Source organism: Ceratotherium simum, chromosome 1 (assembly GCF_057802395.1).
Source record: "Ceratotherium simum simum isolate JZ-2026a chromosome 1, ASM5780239v1, whole genome shotgun sequence".
Lineage (NCBI taxonomy): Eukaryota > Metazoa > Chordata > Mammalia > Perissodactyla > Rhinocerotidae > Ceratotherium > Ceratotherium simum.
The window spans coordinates 8,470,371-8,487,018 of record NC_141900.1 but is presented as its reverse complement, the minus strand read 5'-3'; positions in this window follow the sequence as shown (position 1 = coordinate 8,487,018).

Below are 16,648 nucleotides of genomic sequence, written 5' to 3'. Positions count from 1 at the left end.
TTGTTACTGAATAAATTCTTTTTGCAGATAAAACAACTGGCCAATTTACTTTTTAAGCTCACATATTTGGTGTCAGAATTGGGGTCCAAAGGCGGCAATTCCTGCGAGACAGTGGCCCCCAGAGTTGAGTGAGGTGCCCACACCAAGCCCTTTGTGCTCATTGCTTCCATGAGTTACTGCCTACTTTCAGTTTGGTCAGTCTCCTCTCGGATTCCGTGCTCCTCTCCCCTTGTGTTTTGAGCTCTCCAACTTTATTCAGGACCAAGAAAGTCTTTGATTTTTCCAGGGAGGGACTTTGTCATTTCCAGTTCAAAGTTTTGTCATTAGATTTAAGGCTTTGTACTTGGTGAACACTCAGTTATTTTATAAAGTGGATGGCAGCAAGGTTCCTTTTGGGGATTGGGCTAGCTGGGAATCCAGGAATCTTTTTCCATTTTTCTGATTCCTTCTGGAATCAGGGGTAGAAGTCTAGCAACTTTTTCATATTTTCACAATTTAAGAAATGGGATCCCAGTCATCTAAATGTCCTGAAGGTAGTGCTCCTTCAGGGACTGTAGACAGGTTTATGTTTAAGAACTACGGGCCCCCACATGCACAATTGTAACTAAGTGAGCCAAACAGGCCAAGAGTAGTCCAGACTTAAAATGACCATTATCAGGAACTTTTGATCTCCCCAAATGTATTTTTCGTAAAAGCAAATTGAAAGACCATAGCTCTAAAATAAAACAAACTGAATGATATGCCTATTTTAATTGGTACCTGCAGGCTTCCAAATGTACCCACACTACAAAATCACCTCTTTGCAAAATACTAGTTCTAAGTTAACTAAGGCAAACAAACAATTGAAAGAAGCCAAAATGGCTTCTAAAGTCTCTTTTTTTCCTCCCCCTTCCTTGTCTCTGTATATGTGATGGCCATCTTGTGTTCAGGCCCTGCCCCCAGTGCCATCTTTTTGTCTCCTCTGGCTCCTTTGTCTCGGGCTCCCCCCACAATGCCGTTTTCCTCTCTTCTGCAGCTCCACTCCTTGTTCATTTATTAGGCTGAGATTTCTTAGAAAAATATCATACTGGAATTTTCTTTCTCTCAAAAGGGGAAAATAATTCCAGAATTTGGCAGCATGCAAATAAAAATAAACAAAAATCTTTGATTAAAATAAAACTCTTTTGCCATTTGAGCAGGTAAACTTAGTGTTTGTTTTAAAACAAAATCTGTAAGATCTCTGTTTAAGTCTGTCTATGTGTCTATGGATGTATGATATATATATATGTGATATTATTTTTCACCTCAGGATGGTATTACCAAAATTAAATTGTAAAAAAGCTCTATTTAATTGGCTTGGAATTAAGTGCTTATAAATTAAGTATTCCTAAATCTCAGAAATATTATAGAAACTAACCCAAATGCTTTTCAAGTTTATGTTTTAGGATTAATCTTTAATTAATAAAAGCTAGCTTAAGGTTTTTGGTTTAATTGAAACAGGCATGTCTTTAGAGTTATCAGCACTGAATATAATGCAGACCTATAACTTTCATTCTACCTTGGTTTATTAAGTTCACGTTATCTCTGTTACAAAATTTGTTAGCAAAAAAAGAAATAACAAGATGATCACTAATTGCTTTAATGTCACATGAAGTTTTCATGAGTAATGTAAACACAATTGTTGGGAACGAATGATTTAGATAGATGAAAATGGGTAAGAATATTTGAGTGCAATAATATGTTTTATGTATTATATGCTTGAAAAATAGTTTCCAAAATCTTTTTAGTAACTTGAAACTTTAGAGTTTTGCTAAGTTAAATTAAATGACAGAATTTTATAAAATATCTTTATTATTTTCCAAACAAGGTAAAATACTAAAGTATTAATCAATAGTTTAATTAATATTTAATTAATTAAATATTTAATTTACAAGTTTAATACAAACAAATTAGTAACTATGATTTTCTTTAATCAAAATACAGGTAACTGTGGAGACAGAAATTATGTTTGCACCTTTGTAGATATTAAATTTTAGTCCTATTAATTGTCTTTAAGGTTTTGTTATATATCTGTAATTTGGACTGGATCCTAAGATCTAGTTTCCTGAAACGTCTGGGTACGACTTTCCAAACTAACGTTTCCAATTTTCTCCCACCCTTCCGATTTGAAATCAGTAACAACACTGCCCTTGAATCTCCTTGGAAGGGACTATATCAGGTCATCTTTCCTACCCTGATGGCAGGCAGACATCAGGGACTCAGGCCTTGGGTACACATCTCACAGCTAAAGAATACTCTACGTGACATCTGGTGTTTTACAAATGCTGAAGACCTCCACATCAAATTGACTAGGAATAGAAGCAGCCAACATCTGAGGCAGACAGCTTTCCCAAGGTGATAAGACCAGGCCTGTATATCCTTTTCTCACTGCTGCTTCTTACTTCATTTTCTTCCTCTTTTTCTTGGGAGGACAATGCCCTTGTCTGCATTTTAGAATCTATTGTGAAAGGGAGAAACCTCTTTGATTTTTGGATTTGCCATCAGAATCATTTGTCTGTCTTAGATAGTAATGACCCCTTAGTTTACGCTATACATAATTTCACTAGGATTCCAGATGCTGTTGTCTGTTTAAATTGTACTACAGGCCTATTTTACAGAGTCAGGGTGCTAGGTGTGCCTAAACTTATTCCTTGTTTTAATTTAACCTAATCTTAGGAGGGGAAAACAAGATCTTAATATTTGTATAAAAAATTCTACAAGAAAGCCAGTGTAAATTGGGCCCTTTGTAAATTTCTTGACATACCTCTATATTTAGGCAACTTCTTGGTATGTAACAACACTACGGCTGAGCCTTGGTTTAATGATGCTAATGCCTATATGCCAATGAATGAGTCTATAGATACCATCACTTATGCAGGAGCCTTACGTACATCTGCTGGTTAAACCTTCATATGCGACAGTTTTGGTAATGGCTTTTATGCTTGGGCAACTCATTGCCTTGATAGCTGGAGGATAGAGGACATTGTACCTCTGCTGGTTTGACTGTTATATTCTCTATACATAACCGAACAGAGGCCTCTCATTGGTCTGTCCTATTAAACCTCTAAAACGCCCTTATGAGAACTTCCAGGAGATGTACATGATTCTGCATTTGCCTCCATGGGGAGAGCTTTCTTTTCATGGAATGAAGTGAATGCCAATGAACAAATAGTCAGGAATCTCTCCCTGACACTAGAAGAGTTGGCCAACTCTGCAGCCAAAGCAGTTTCAGCTCAGCAATGGTCGCTTAACTCATTGGCCAAGGAAGTTTTGGATGATTGTACAGCCCTTGATTATCTACTTGCTGAACAAGGAAGTGTATGTGCAGTGGTGAACACCTCCTGTTGCAGATAGATAAATGCCACTGGGGAAGTAGATACCCAATTACATAAAATGAGAGAGCGAGCATATTGGATACAACAAATTTCACCTGACAATCAACTGTCTTTTGATTTTTTTCAGCAGGATACCTTCAGGGTCTGGGCTCTTGGTTTAGAATCATTCTGCAAACTTGTTTTATAGTATTGCTCCTAATCTTATCCTAAATACTTCTTGTAAAGTTCTGTACTTGTTGCCTGTCAAAATTTTGTAAAGATGACATACCTAATAAGGCAATGCTATCCCAGCACTCGAGATGATTTCCAGTGCTACAACTTCGGAAAAATATAGACTTTAGATAAAAAATGGCTGAGAGTTCTCCCTTCTACCCTTCCTTGTTACTCAAATGTGGCCTCAATGGTTTCTGATTTGTGCTTTTCCTCTCTGATGTGGAACATGACAACCAGAAAAGGTCCTTCCTGGCAGTGAGGGATGAAGGCTACCAAATTTAGAAGATCTGACTGTACTACAGTGGTGCTTTTGGAGAAAGATATTGATCAAGAGGGGAAAATGTAAAATTAATGAAAGAAACCTCAACTAAGTTGGAGTCAAGAAGGCCTGCAGGGGGAGCTCTCACACCCTATCCTACATTGTCAATTACTCTAAACAGGAAGAGACTATGCTTGCATCTCCAACAGGAAGGTGTTCTGTACTTTACCACTCAACAGGAGGAAGAAAGAGTTTTCTCCCCACCTGGCAAAAGCTTGGCCAATCAGAGGCCATAGCAACCTAACCAATGAAAAGCCTCTACACTTTGGACTTCCAGTCTCCTCCAATAGACACTTTGTTTGTTATAGCCCCTCTCAACTTACTGTTTTCCTCTATAAAATCCAGTCCCTTCTTTTGTTTCTCCAGGTTTGCCTCTGGTCCACCATAGCCTGCATATCTCAAATTGCAATTCTTTTGGTTGCTCCCATATAAACTCATCTTATGGGTAAAACAAATGTCCAATTTATTTTTTAAGAAGTTGACAATACAAATGGCCAATAAACACATGAAATTGTGTTCAATATCTTTAGCCATCAGAGAAATGCAAATAAAAACCGAAATGAGCTACCACCTCACACCTGCTATTTGACTATCATCAAAAAGATGGACAATAGCAAAGGTTGGCAAGGATCTGGATAAATTAGAACCCTCATAACAGTACAGCTGATGAGAATGTAAAATAGTACAGTTGCTTTGGCAGCAGTCTGGCAGTTCCTCAAGAGGTTAGCCACAGACTTACCACATGACCCTGCATTTATATTTCTAGGCATATACCCAAGAGAAATGAAAACATGTATCTACACAAAAATTCATTAATGTTCACAGCAGAATAATTCATAATAACCAAAAAGTAAAAACAATTCAAATCCTCATCAAATGATGAATGAATAAACAAAATGCAGTGTATCTATAACTAGAATAGTTTTTGGCCATAAAAGGAAATGAGGTACTGATACATATTACATCATGGATGAACCTTGAAAACATTATCTAAGTGAAATAAGTCACTTACAAAAGGTTATATGTTGTATAATATGAAATGTTCAGAATAGACAAATCCATAGAGACAAAATATACATTACAGGTTGGGGGGTAGGGGTTGGTGAGAGGGAGAAATTACGAGTGAAATTAGTAAATGGATATAGGGTTATTTTTGGAGTTATTAAAATGTTATGAAATAGTAGTGATGGTTGAACAACTCTGAATATCCTAAAAACTACTGAATTGTACATGTAAAAAAGAGTGTATTTTATGGTATGTGAGTTACATCTCAATGAAGGTGTTATAAGAAATAGTGTAAAACTAAACGCACACACAAATGAGTACAAGTAAAACTGGATAAATCTGAATGAGATCCATGGTTTGTATTAACATCAATATCCTGGTTATCATATTGTACTGAAGTTTTGCAATGTTACCATTGCCTGGTAAAATTAAACTGGATAAAGTGTATTATTTTTTACAACTGGATGTTAATTTAAGATTATCTCAAATAAAAGTTTTAAACAACAAGAAGTAAGTAAAAAGAGGAGGGCGATGGTGGAGGTTCACTTCTTTCTTTCCTCGGTCTTTGCCTACAATGAAAGCCTAGGGTAGAGAAAGGGGGGCATACTGCCTGTCTCAAAAGTAGAAAGAAGCTCCCAGAACAGCTTTATCCAAGGATATCATTCTCACAAAATCTCTCCTTTCTTGAGGTGACAAAGGGCTTCAGGAGTTCCAACAGGTTTCTGGAACTATTCCCTTTATAAATCTGCTTGTTGGTCATTGAGAGGAGGGTCTTGCTCACACTCCGTTTGGTGCTCAGTTATTACTCAGTCAAAACAAATGAATGAAAAGTCCCATGCCAATATCCATTAAAATACGTAAAAAAATTGTGAAGTGGACACTTGTTCAAAACAGCAAGACAGATTTTATTTGGTCTACTGCAGTAGGGGAGAGAGACTTCAGTATGAAACTGAACTCAACTCTGAGTACAGCAAAGACAGCTGGGGATTTATAGACAATGAGCAATGTGAGGGGGTTAGTGGATAGAAATTACTAAGAGGACCATCAAGGATAGAGGGATTCTTGCTAAACTGGCCTAACAGGATTCTTGCTCAGGGAGGGCCAGGCCTTAGACATCAAGGGTTGAGGGTGAGGGTCTTGACCAGGCATCAATGTGGAGGACTGGCTCAACTGACAGAAGGATTCTTTGCTAAAATATGGGCTCAGCAAGGATGGACATAGAAGGCTAAGGTTAAGTCCTAGTCAAAAGGAAGGTTCAGAGGAGCCTTTCTAAAGTTTAGTGAACGAAGGGGTTTGTGTTAAGTATAATCATTAAAATTATTGTCATTCAAATTATTCAGATATTCCAACTACAGTATGACTAAAATAAGTAGGCTCCATTAGGCTGTGAAGCATTTTTTAAAATTTCTAGTTGAAATCATAAACCAAATTCTACTTTTTCCTTGTAATATTGTGGGAGTTTTGTTTTGTTTTATGTACACCGTCATGTACAGGGTAAAAGTATTTACAGGGATGTGAGGATTTCATTGAGATAAATTTATAAAATCTCTCTTTCCTGTTATAGCTGGGAGGTTTGTCAATTTTGACTCCATCTTGTATGTATAAACTTGGACTTTGAGAGCCATTTCAGGTTTAACTGTATTCTTTATATTCCACAATGTACAAGGGATCTGTCTATATTATTTCTTACGACTGGATGTGAATCCACAATTATCTCAAAATAAAAGTTTTAACAACAACAACAACAACAAATTGTGCATTGTTCACAGTACATTGAAGGTGGTTAAATGTGATTGCAGGATTATGGTGCCATGATGACAGTAACAATTTAGCAAACCTTGGAACCTGTATAAATAAGGACACTGTATTAAATTTATGTTTGTTCTCTGTGGCAAGTAACATACATTTTTGTCTCAAGTTTATGTAAAAAGTTCTCCTGAGTTTATTTCCATTTATTTGTATTTTTATTTTACCTATATTAAGAAGAATTTTAAGTAGCACAAAATAAAAGGAAATTATATGATGAAAACAAAAAAATGTCAAAGCAGAATAGATCAATGGTTGCCAGGAGCTAGAGGAGGGGAGTTCTGAACACTAAGGGGCTGCATGAGGAATTCTTAGGGGCGCTGCAATTGTTCTTCATTCTGTCTGTGGTGTTGGTTACACAAATCTTCGCATTTGTAATATTTCATAGAACTGTATGCCAAAAATGTGAATTTTTATATATGCAAAATACAAAAGTTTTTGTTTTTTGTTTTTTTTTGGTGAGGAAGATCAGCCCTGAGCTAACATCTGCCAATCCTCCTCTCTTTTTCGCTTGAGGAAGATTGGCCCTGGGCTAACATCCATGCCCATCTTCCTCTACGCTATATGGGATGCCACCACAGCATGGCTTCACAAGCAATGCGTGGGTGCTCGCCCGGGATCCGAACCTGTGAACCCTCCGGCTGCCACAGTGGAGCCTGCGCACTTAACTGCTATGCCACCGGGCCAGCCCCCAAAATACAAAAGTTTTTACGAACACTAAGAAAAAGATATAATGCAAACAAAAGACTGCAAAATCAATGCCAAAAAAGATAAGCATATCGTAAATTCAGGATAATTATATTGAGTTCTGTCTTAAGGGATTTTATACAGGGTATACACACTGGAATCAAAGCAAGCATGATTTTATACTTTAAAACTCCATGATAGAAGTAAGGTCAAATATGCTGTCATCTATCTTGGAAAGTTTTCTAACTTTTTTCATACCATAATTTATCAAATAATCTAATTAAGTTGCTTAGCATATAATTACGTGAAGCATATCTAAGGTCATGTGATTATGGGTGCAAGAGAAATGTTGTTTATATATCAACAAAGGATTGGAAACTATAAGTGACAAATCACATGTTCTGGAATAACAAATCCCCTCTATGACTACCATAAATATTATTCTGTTAAATTAAATTAAAACTGTGAGGAAATAAATTGTATGCCCTTGAAATTAAGCTGAATGGCCATAAACCATTTAGCTCAGATGTTTCTCTATAACTACAATCTTCCTCTAAGCTAAGTTGAAAGACGCAGGAGATCACCTTTTCCATCTGCTTTCCAGTGCAGGAGCCACAGACTCTTCCTGTGGGCAAAGGACCACCCAGGGTTCTCTCCAGCCCTGAGATCACTAAGCATAATCAGGGCCAGCCTGCAACATTCCAGTTAGGTACCTGCCTGGTTGCTGTCTACCTCCAGCAGAAAATACTTAAACATTTCTCTTAGAAAATTGTAGCTTTCCTCACAGTAGAAATATTCACATAGAATTTTTGCAGTAATTAATGAAAACTATGCTCAAGAAAAAAGCCCCTTGATAAACTATTCATCTTCTTACACGTTTGGCAATACTTTTCTAAAACAAAAAAAAAAGGTTTCTATGGCATGAATTTTATATGTGTTTTAAATTGATATAAACCCTCACCTATGTTTAAAATAATTTTTATTTGATGTACTAATGTTAAAGGAAATACACATCTGTTATAATAAGTTTAGAATATACAAAGAAAGAAAAAACCTCAAATACTCTTAATCCCTTGAACACAGAGACAACATCTTTCAATATCTTTGTATATCGAGTGTCATAAAACTTTGTAACTTGTTACGTTCATTTAAAAATCTATTATGCATATTATTCCTTAGTATATATTCTTATGAAATGTAGTATCCACAAAGGTGTAGCATCATGACTGAAATTGCAGAAGTTGGAGTTTACAGCTAATGTCTAGATCCTGCTACTTCGGTTAATTAGCTTTCTACATTGGCTAAATTAGTCAACCTTTCTAGACCTCATTTTATGTAAAATGGGAACAATAAATATCATTAACCTCTCCAAAGCCAATTTGAACTAGCACAAACCTTGGGTTTCTTGATACATAATGATACTGCCAAATTGTGGTGGACATGTGTTGTTTAGTATCCATAATCTCACTCTCAGGTTAAAATAAAAGCAATTCTCAGTCTAAGCGTTTCCACACAGTATATATACAGGTATATTTTATTTCCGAGTGGACATAAAACAATTCATATATCCTGATGCACGCACATGGCAGTCCCATCACTCTGTCATCTCATGTACTACAATCACAAAATCTCACATGAAAGATAATTCCAATATTGTGAAGCAATATTGTAGGTTCTGTTTCCCTTAGATTCTTCATCAGTAAATGAGAAATCCTCTGATGTGATACCTAGGTAGGTGCCTGTGATGGTTAATTTTACATGCCAACTTAGCTGGGACACAGTGCTCAGATATTTGGTCAAACATTATTCTGGATGTTTCTAAAAAAGTGTTTTTTGCATAAGATTAACATTTAAATCTGTGGACTTTGGGTAAAGTAGATTGCCCTCCATAATGTGTGTGGGCCTCATCCAATCAGTTGAAGGCCTGACTAGAACAAAGACTGACCTCCCCTGAGCAAGAAGGAGTTCCAACAGTAGACTACCTTTGGACTCAAACTGCAATTCTTTCCTGAGTCTCCAGCTTGATGGCCTACCTTGTCAGATTTTGGACTTGCTCAGCCTCTGCAATCACATGAGCCAATTCTTTAAAATGTATGCATGTATGTATGTATCTATCCCTCCGTTTATATCCTGTATCCGGTATCTTGTTGGTTATGTTTCTCTGGAGAACGCTGATTAATACAGCACCCAAACTAAAGGAACAGGTATTAGGCTCACTAAATTCTTATGCTCTGTTTAGATAAGACAGGGAAATACTTTATCTAATCCTCATATCTTGAGTGTCATAATTTTAGTACCGAGACCACCATTTCAAACATTTATCATGTTGGTGACGACAGAAATCCACCTCTGACAGTCAGTATATGAACTGGTAATGCCTCTGGTGTTGATTAAAGTAAGGAAAGCTGAGCCACTTGTGATAGCCACACCCTGAGCGTAGCCCTTTCAACAATTGCCAGCCCATCCTCCTAAAGAAAGATTCCTGGTTTAGGAAAGCACCAAGCCTTATAAGTTTGGCTTAACCTAATGACCTCTCTACTTTGTATTTTGGTGTCTATTTAGAACATTTAAAGCTGGTTTACAGTAAACTAAATAATCGTGGTACCACCTTTATAGGGTTACTAAGTTAATAGGTAAAAGACATAAACCAGGATCTGGCAGGAAGGAAGCACTTAGTCAACACTAGTGCTGCTCGAATTTCTCTACTACAAAGGTATGCCATTGTTTATTTAACCAACCAACTCTTTATATAAGAAAATATTCTTGACAAAACAAGAAAGATGATAAACCTATGGAAGCTATCTTCTTTATCAGCACTTGGTAATTTAGATTTTTTAAAAAATAAAGGATCTGTATGATCACAATGAAAAGACTTCTTTTTTTAAGAAATAAGTAGTTATTCCATAGAATGGCACTTCAACCACAACGTATAGGATCAGGAGGGAATGACTTCCTTTTTATATTAATTTGTATTATTACTATTTTTATATGATCACTCTTTTTCTTAGACAGACCTAAATCGTGGCCTTCTAGTTAACTGGAAAACGTTGAAATTCAGAAGATATCTTCATGTATTCCATGCAGGAATACTATGAGGACTAAGAAATCAATTTTGACAGTGTAGGGAAATCTCAGAAGGAAAACATTCAAAAACAATTTTTTAAAATCAATATGTTTTATTAATCAAGTTGACTCATATTCCAATGCCATAGAACTACTGTTGTCCAAAAAATATTAAAATGTTAAGTTTTTCCTTACAGTTGGGCTTTAGGACTTAAGTTTTTACTTTTTTGATTTGAATATGTAGAAAATTTCTTATAAGATAGCTTTTCCTGCTCTAATGGAAGATTAGGAATTCAGAGATACAACTGTCAGAGACTTTGGCCTCACAGTCTGGAACTATCTATACAAATTAGCTTTCTCGGATTCCTGTGGGATGTTTGACAGACCCTGCTGCAGAAACGGTCACAGCATCTAGAACTCTCTATTGTTCTCTCCCTCTAGCTTTTCGGCTCAAAAGGTAGAATACAGAATGGATCACTGAATCACTTCCTTCTCTCATTCTCAACAGATCTAACTGTTGCCTCATACTTGGGAATGGAATGGAAGAAGTGGTATATGTGTTGGAGGGGAGAGAACTAAGAGGGTGTCCTTAACAAGCAAGGTTTCAGCTGCAAATGTAACTGATAACCCCATGACAGGAAAACGTCAAGAAAGGAATAAGTTGTGCTGATGGAATTGACCCAAAGGTAATTAACTCATTGGTAGTATAGAATTCCCCCAAAGGAAAGGAGAGCAATTCAAACCAGTGTCTGAGGATGGCGGAGAATGAGGATGGCAGAACTGCTTTGTACGTGTGTTGATCACCAATGAGAAGTAGAGGAGCTTGTTGGAGATGCTGGAAAGTCCTAGTGTCTTTCTGAGGACATCTGTCTGGGTTGCAAGAGATATGGGAACAGAATCCAGTCCGTAGGGGAAGGGGCTGGCAATGTCTTTGTGGGTTTTGTCAGAGTTTAGCTCCATCCAACTTTATCCCTATGGTCAGTGGCAGGACCTGCAGCAGAGTTTGGGCCAATGGATCAGGAAGGCACACTGAGAAGAGGCTGTGGCATGACACTGTAGTCTCTCACACGTTGAATCTAGTTATACTACGAATAAGCAGATGATTTCCTGACCTTGCACTCAACAGAGCAGCAGTTTTTTCAGATCCTGTTAGCAAAGGGACAGAAGAGCTGAGAACCTGAGTGTGAGATAGAAGCTCCTTTCCAGTATCTACACACACACGTTCATATACACACACACACACGTGCTCATGCACACACTCACTGAGTATGAAATTATCTTCTGCTGTTTCTGGTTTCTCAGTTGCTGAAAAAATGTGGTGGTTCATTTCCTCCTGCTGCTGGGCTGGGGACAAGGACATTGCCAGCATCAACGTGTGTCTGTGAGTATGGCTGCCAGTGCCTGTTTGTCACTGCCCTGAGGCTTTTCTACCACTGTTGCTTCTTCTATGGCCGTCGTTACTGTTACTGGACTTCTCCATGGTCTCACTACCCCTCTTCTTTCTACTCCCCATCTGAATTTTCACAAAAATTGTCCAGAATGAGTCCTTCCTAATACTCATTTGATCTCTGCCTTTCCCTTTCCTTCTCAGCTCTATAGATCTTGCATGAGATATCAAAGGGTCTCTGGGCAGTAATGTTACATTTTCTTCTTAGGAGGATTGTCCTTTTGCTGTCACTAGCATGGGCGATGGTTAAGAGGATTACTCTCTCCCTGCCCCCATCAAAGCAAAACTATGGAGTGCCCATCTCTTATCTTGATCTGAAAACTACCCAAAGGAGGACATACACTTGGCTTCAAGGAGTCTAATAATACTAGAATATTCCAAGATCTGAAAATTGAGTCAGCAAGTTGGAGATCCAGGAATGTAGTTCCCTTCCAAAGGCTGACAAACTGGAGACCTAGGAACAATGATGTTTTAGTTTGAGTCCAAAGACAGGACAAAAAGCTGATGTCCATTTAGAAGGCAGTCAGGCAGGAAAGATTCTCTCTTACTCAGGGGAGGGTCAGCTTTTTTGTTCTATTCAGGCCTTCAGCTGTTTAGATGAGGCCCATTCACAGCAGGAAGGGCAATCTGTTTTACTCAGTCTACCTATTTAAATTTTAATCTAATCAAAAAACACCCTGATAGCCTACCCAGACTAGGGAAACTAAAGAAAAAATAAGCAAGTGGAACTTTATCAGATTAAAGAGCTTCTATAAGACAAACGAAACCAGAATCAAGATGAACAGACAACCCACCAGCTTGGAGAGAATACTTACAAAACATACATCTGACAAAGGGTTGATCTCCATAATATATAAAGAACTCACACAACTGAACAACAAAAAAACAAACAACCCAATCAAAAAATGGGCAGAGGAAATGAACAGACACTTCTCCAAAGAAGATATACAGATGGCCAATAGGCACATGAAAAGATGTTCAACATCACTAATCATCAGGGAAATGCAAATCAAAACAACACTAAGATACCACCTCACGCCCGTTAGAATGGCTATAATCACCAAGACAAAAAACAACAAATGTTGGAGAGGATGTGGAGAAACAGGAACCCTCATACACAGCTGGTGGGAATGCAAACTGGTGCAGCCTCTATGGAAAACGGTATGGAGATTCCTCAAAGAATTAAAAATAGAGATGCCCTATGACCCAGTCATCCCATTACTGGGAATCTATCCAACGAACCTGAAATCAACAATCCAAAGAGGCTTATGCACCCCTATGTTCATTGCAGCATTATTCACCATAGCCAAGAAGTGGAAGCAACCTAAGTGTCCCTCGACTGACGATTGGATTAAGAAAATGTGGTATATACATATACAATGGAATACTACTCAGCCATAAAAAAAGACAAAATCGTCCCATTTGCAACAACATGGATGGGCCTGGAGCGTATTATGTTAAGTGAATAAGCCAGAAAGAGAAAGACAAACACTGTATGATCTCACTCATATGTGGAATATAAACCAACACATGGACAGAGAAAACTGTACTGTGGTTACCAGGGGCAGTGGGGGTAGGGGGTGGGCACAAGGGGTGAAGGGAGTCATATATATGGTGATGGACAAACAAAAATGTACAACCCAAAATTTCACAATGTTAAAAGCCATTAAAACATCAATTAAAAAAGAAACACCCTGATAGAAACAACCAGAATAATGCTTGACCAACTACCAGGGCACTCCCTGGCCCTGTCAAGTTGACACATAAAGTTAACCATCACATCATTTACTGTCCAACATAAATTTTGTGTCTTGCATTTATTCATTTATTCTATAAATATGTATTTATTGCCTGTTATGTGCACCAAATGGTCTGTGCACTGGATACGTGTAGCAATATTATTGATCATCTGCTCAAATCTTTTTGGATTCCTTTTGACCATTCTATAAGCTCCTCCTCCAGCTTTTGGGGCATTTTGCTTCTCATAGTCTGCACATGCAACTCTCAGTGGAGGAAGGTCTGAGGGCTCCTGAAGAGACTTTGCAGCTCAGATATGTAGCAATCCAGAAGTGTCTCCTCTCCTTCCTACCTCACCGCCACAGTTTTTAGTCAACGACACACCTGTGTGAAGATATAAAAGTCCAGCTCTCTTTTCTTAAGTTGTGAGACATTTTTAGGCTGAATTTGTGCTCCAGAGTTCTCTGGGGTAACAGGGCAGACTGAAACCTTGACAGAATCCTCATTTTTGCTTGGCTTTTTCCCCAACCCTGGCCACTCTTACCAGCTTGTCCTGTGAGTGCCTCCTTAGGAAACACTTAAAGATATTGCTTCTTGAATAAAGAAAGTGGGGGTGGTTACCTTGATGGAGCTTCTAAACAAGGAACAAGGGCATCCTCTTCTCTGCTCCTAGCCTGAGGTGAGTTTATATATGTTATTTCAGGTGATTTGCACAAATACTTTCATTGATTTGAGAAATTCTAACTTTTAATGGTTAAATCTTTCCTTTGAATTCAATAGCACACTGGACTAAGCTTTGTTTTCTAATTTGTCTGGGGTCAATTGAGGACACAGAAGATATTTTTAATTTAAAATTTTTATTTTCTCTTACAGAACTTAATGTAGCGACAGTTGCTCAGCCTTTGGAACTGTGAGCATATGCTGTTTCACAAACCTGCTGGTACCCAGAAACCTGCACTCTGACAGGCTGAAGAGAAGCCTGATGCTCCCCAAATAGACCAAAGGGTCGCCAAGTAGAGATCATCTCTACTTTACTCTCTATTACTTCCTGCCACACTGGATGTACAAAGCGAATGCTTATGCTTAGTCATATTTAAAATAGGTGACATTAGCAATTACAATGTTCTAATTGCCACACAGTTCTTTTCCCTTCACTCTACCCCAATCTCCACACTTCAGACCCCTACTCTCAGGATGTTCTTGTCCTCATAACAATGTGGAAAATAGCTGAGAACCTAGAATTTTGAGAGGTATAACGGCCATTAAAATTTACCCAGTTTTACACTTCACTTCACAGTTTGTTGCAGACATTGGAAATAAGTCACTGGTGGAATTAAGTGTCTAAATTTAGTCTTTAGTGAATTATGGAATATACAGTTTTGTTTCATAAAATGAGTTGCCAATAGGCTCACATACACATAAGGAAAATGAAGATTTTGTTGTGACACAGTCTTGACTTATAAGTCTTTATTCTCACCAAAGTCTTTATTCTCACCATAATTCTTTGGAATAATACTAATAATTCTTCCAAATAATAATTCTTCCTATAATGTGCAGAGGTATAGCTTAAAGTGATGTGTGGTTCAAAGCGGTGTGGGGGGACTTTGAGAAATTTATCATTGAAAAAATCTTGATTGTGAGTGAAGAAGATATAAGTAGTAGAATTTGCAAGCAGATTGGGGCCAGATCATGAATCATGTATGATACACAACAAAGAGCTTGCATTATCATGTGGGAAGTGGAGATCTTTGACAGCTATGAAGAAAGGAAACAATATGATCACATTTGTGTTTTAGGTTGTTCACATGCTCTGAGAGCTTACAAAGTCTAACAAATTTGAGATACTTAACACAAAGTGCTATAAAATTTGAGAGGCAGAAAATATTATTTCCAGTTGGGAAAAACCAAGAAAGACTTGTGAAATAGAAGACACTTATACTTGGCCTTAAAGATGAAGGGAAAGAGTTATGAAATGAGCAGTGTTAACGGAGAGCAGATCCACTTTGGCTGGCATATTCAAGAAAAGTGAAAGAGATGAAGTCTCCTAAGGTGAGCTGACGCCAGTTTATGTGTTTGCCTATTAGACAAACAAAGAAAAACTTGGTGTGTATTCCCTGAGCAATTTCCATGGATAGCAGTTATAATATTAAAATTATAATAGGCAATGTTGGGTGTATTTTAGCAACAGTTTTCTTTAAATTTCACAATTCTTTCTCCTCACTCTCTGTAACAAGCAAATAAGCAAATAAGCACCAAACTTGATCTACAAATCCCTTTTGATGTATCACATAATGTAGCATGAATTATTTAATTCACTTTGTAAAAATTTTGGACACTAAATGTCAGACTATTCTCCCAAGTCTTGATCTCCTATGATCCAATTCTTCTGGAAAAGGACAATCTGCTTTCGTCTCAAAAATCAGATCGATCTGAAGCCCGTTAACACTGCTTGGCCTCCTTTTAGTCTCTGAAGGAGTAACACTCTCTCTCTTGGAGTAGAAAGCAGGACAGCCTATTGCTTACTAGCTGTAATTCCTTAAGAGTATGGACAGTGCTGTGCTTCTCTCTCCATCTCAGTTGTTAGCATATTTCTGTAACAAGTAAACAAAAGTTAACCCTTAATAAACATACTTGTTAAAAGATGTGGGGGTAGAGGGGCCAGCCCCATGGTATAGCGGTTAAGTGCGTGGTGCTCCGCTGCTGGCGGTGCGGGTTCAGATCCCAGGTGCACCGATGCACTGCTTGTCAGGCTGTGCTGTGGCGGCGTCCCACATAAAGTGGAGGAAGATGGGCATGGATGTTAGCTCAGGGCCAGTCTTCCTCAGCAAAAAGAGGAAGATTGGCATGGATATTAGCTCAGGGCTGATCTTCCTCACACACACGCAAAAAAAGATGTGGGGGTAGAGATATTAAACGTTAACTGAATTGGAAAAGAAAAAGAACACTGTGGACTATGGTTGGTTTTATCTGTTCATGATTGTCAAGGTTTTTCAGGGTTCCTGCTATCCAAAAGTTAGC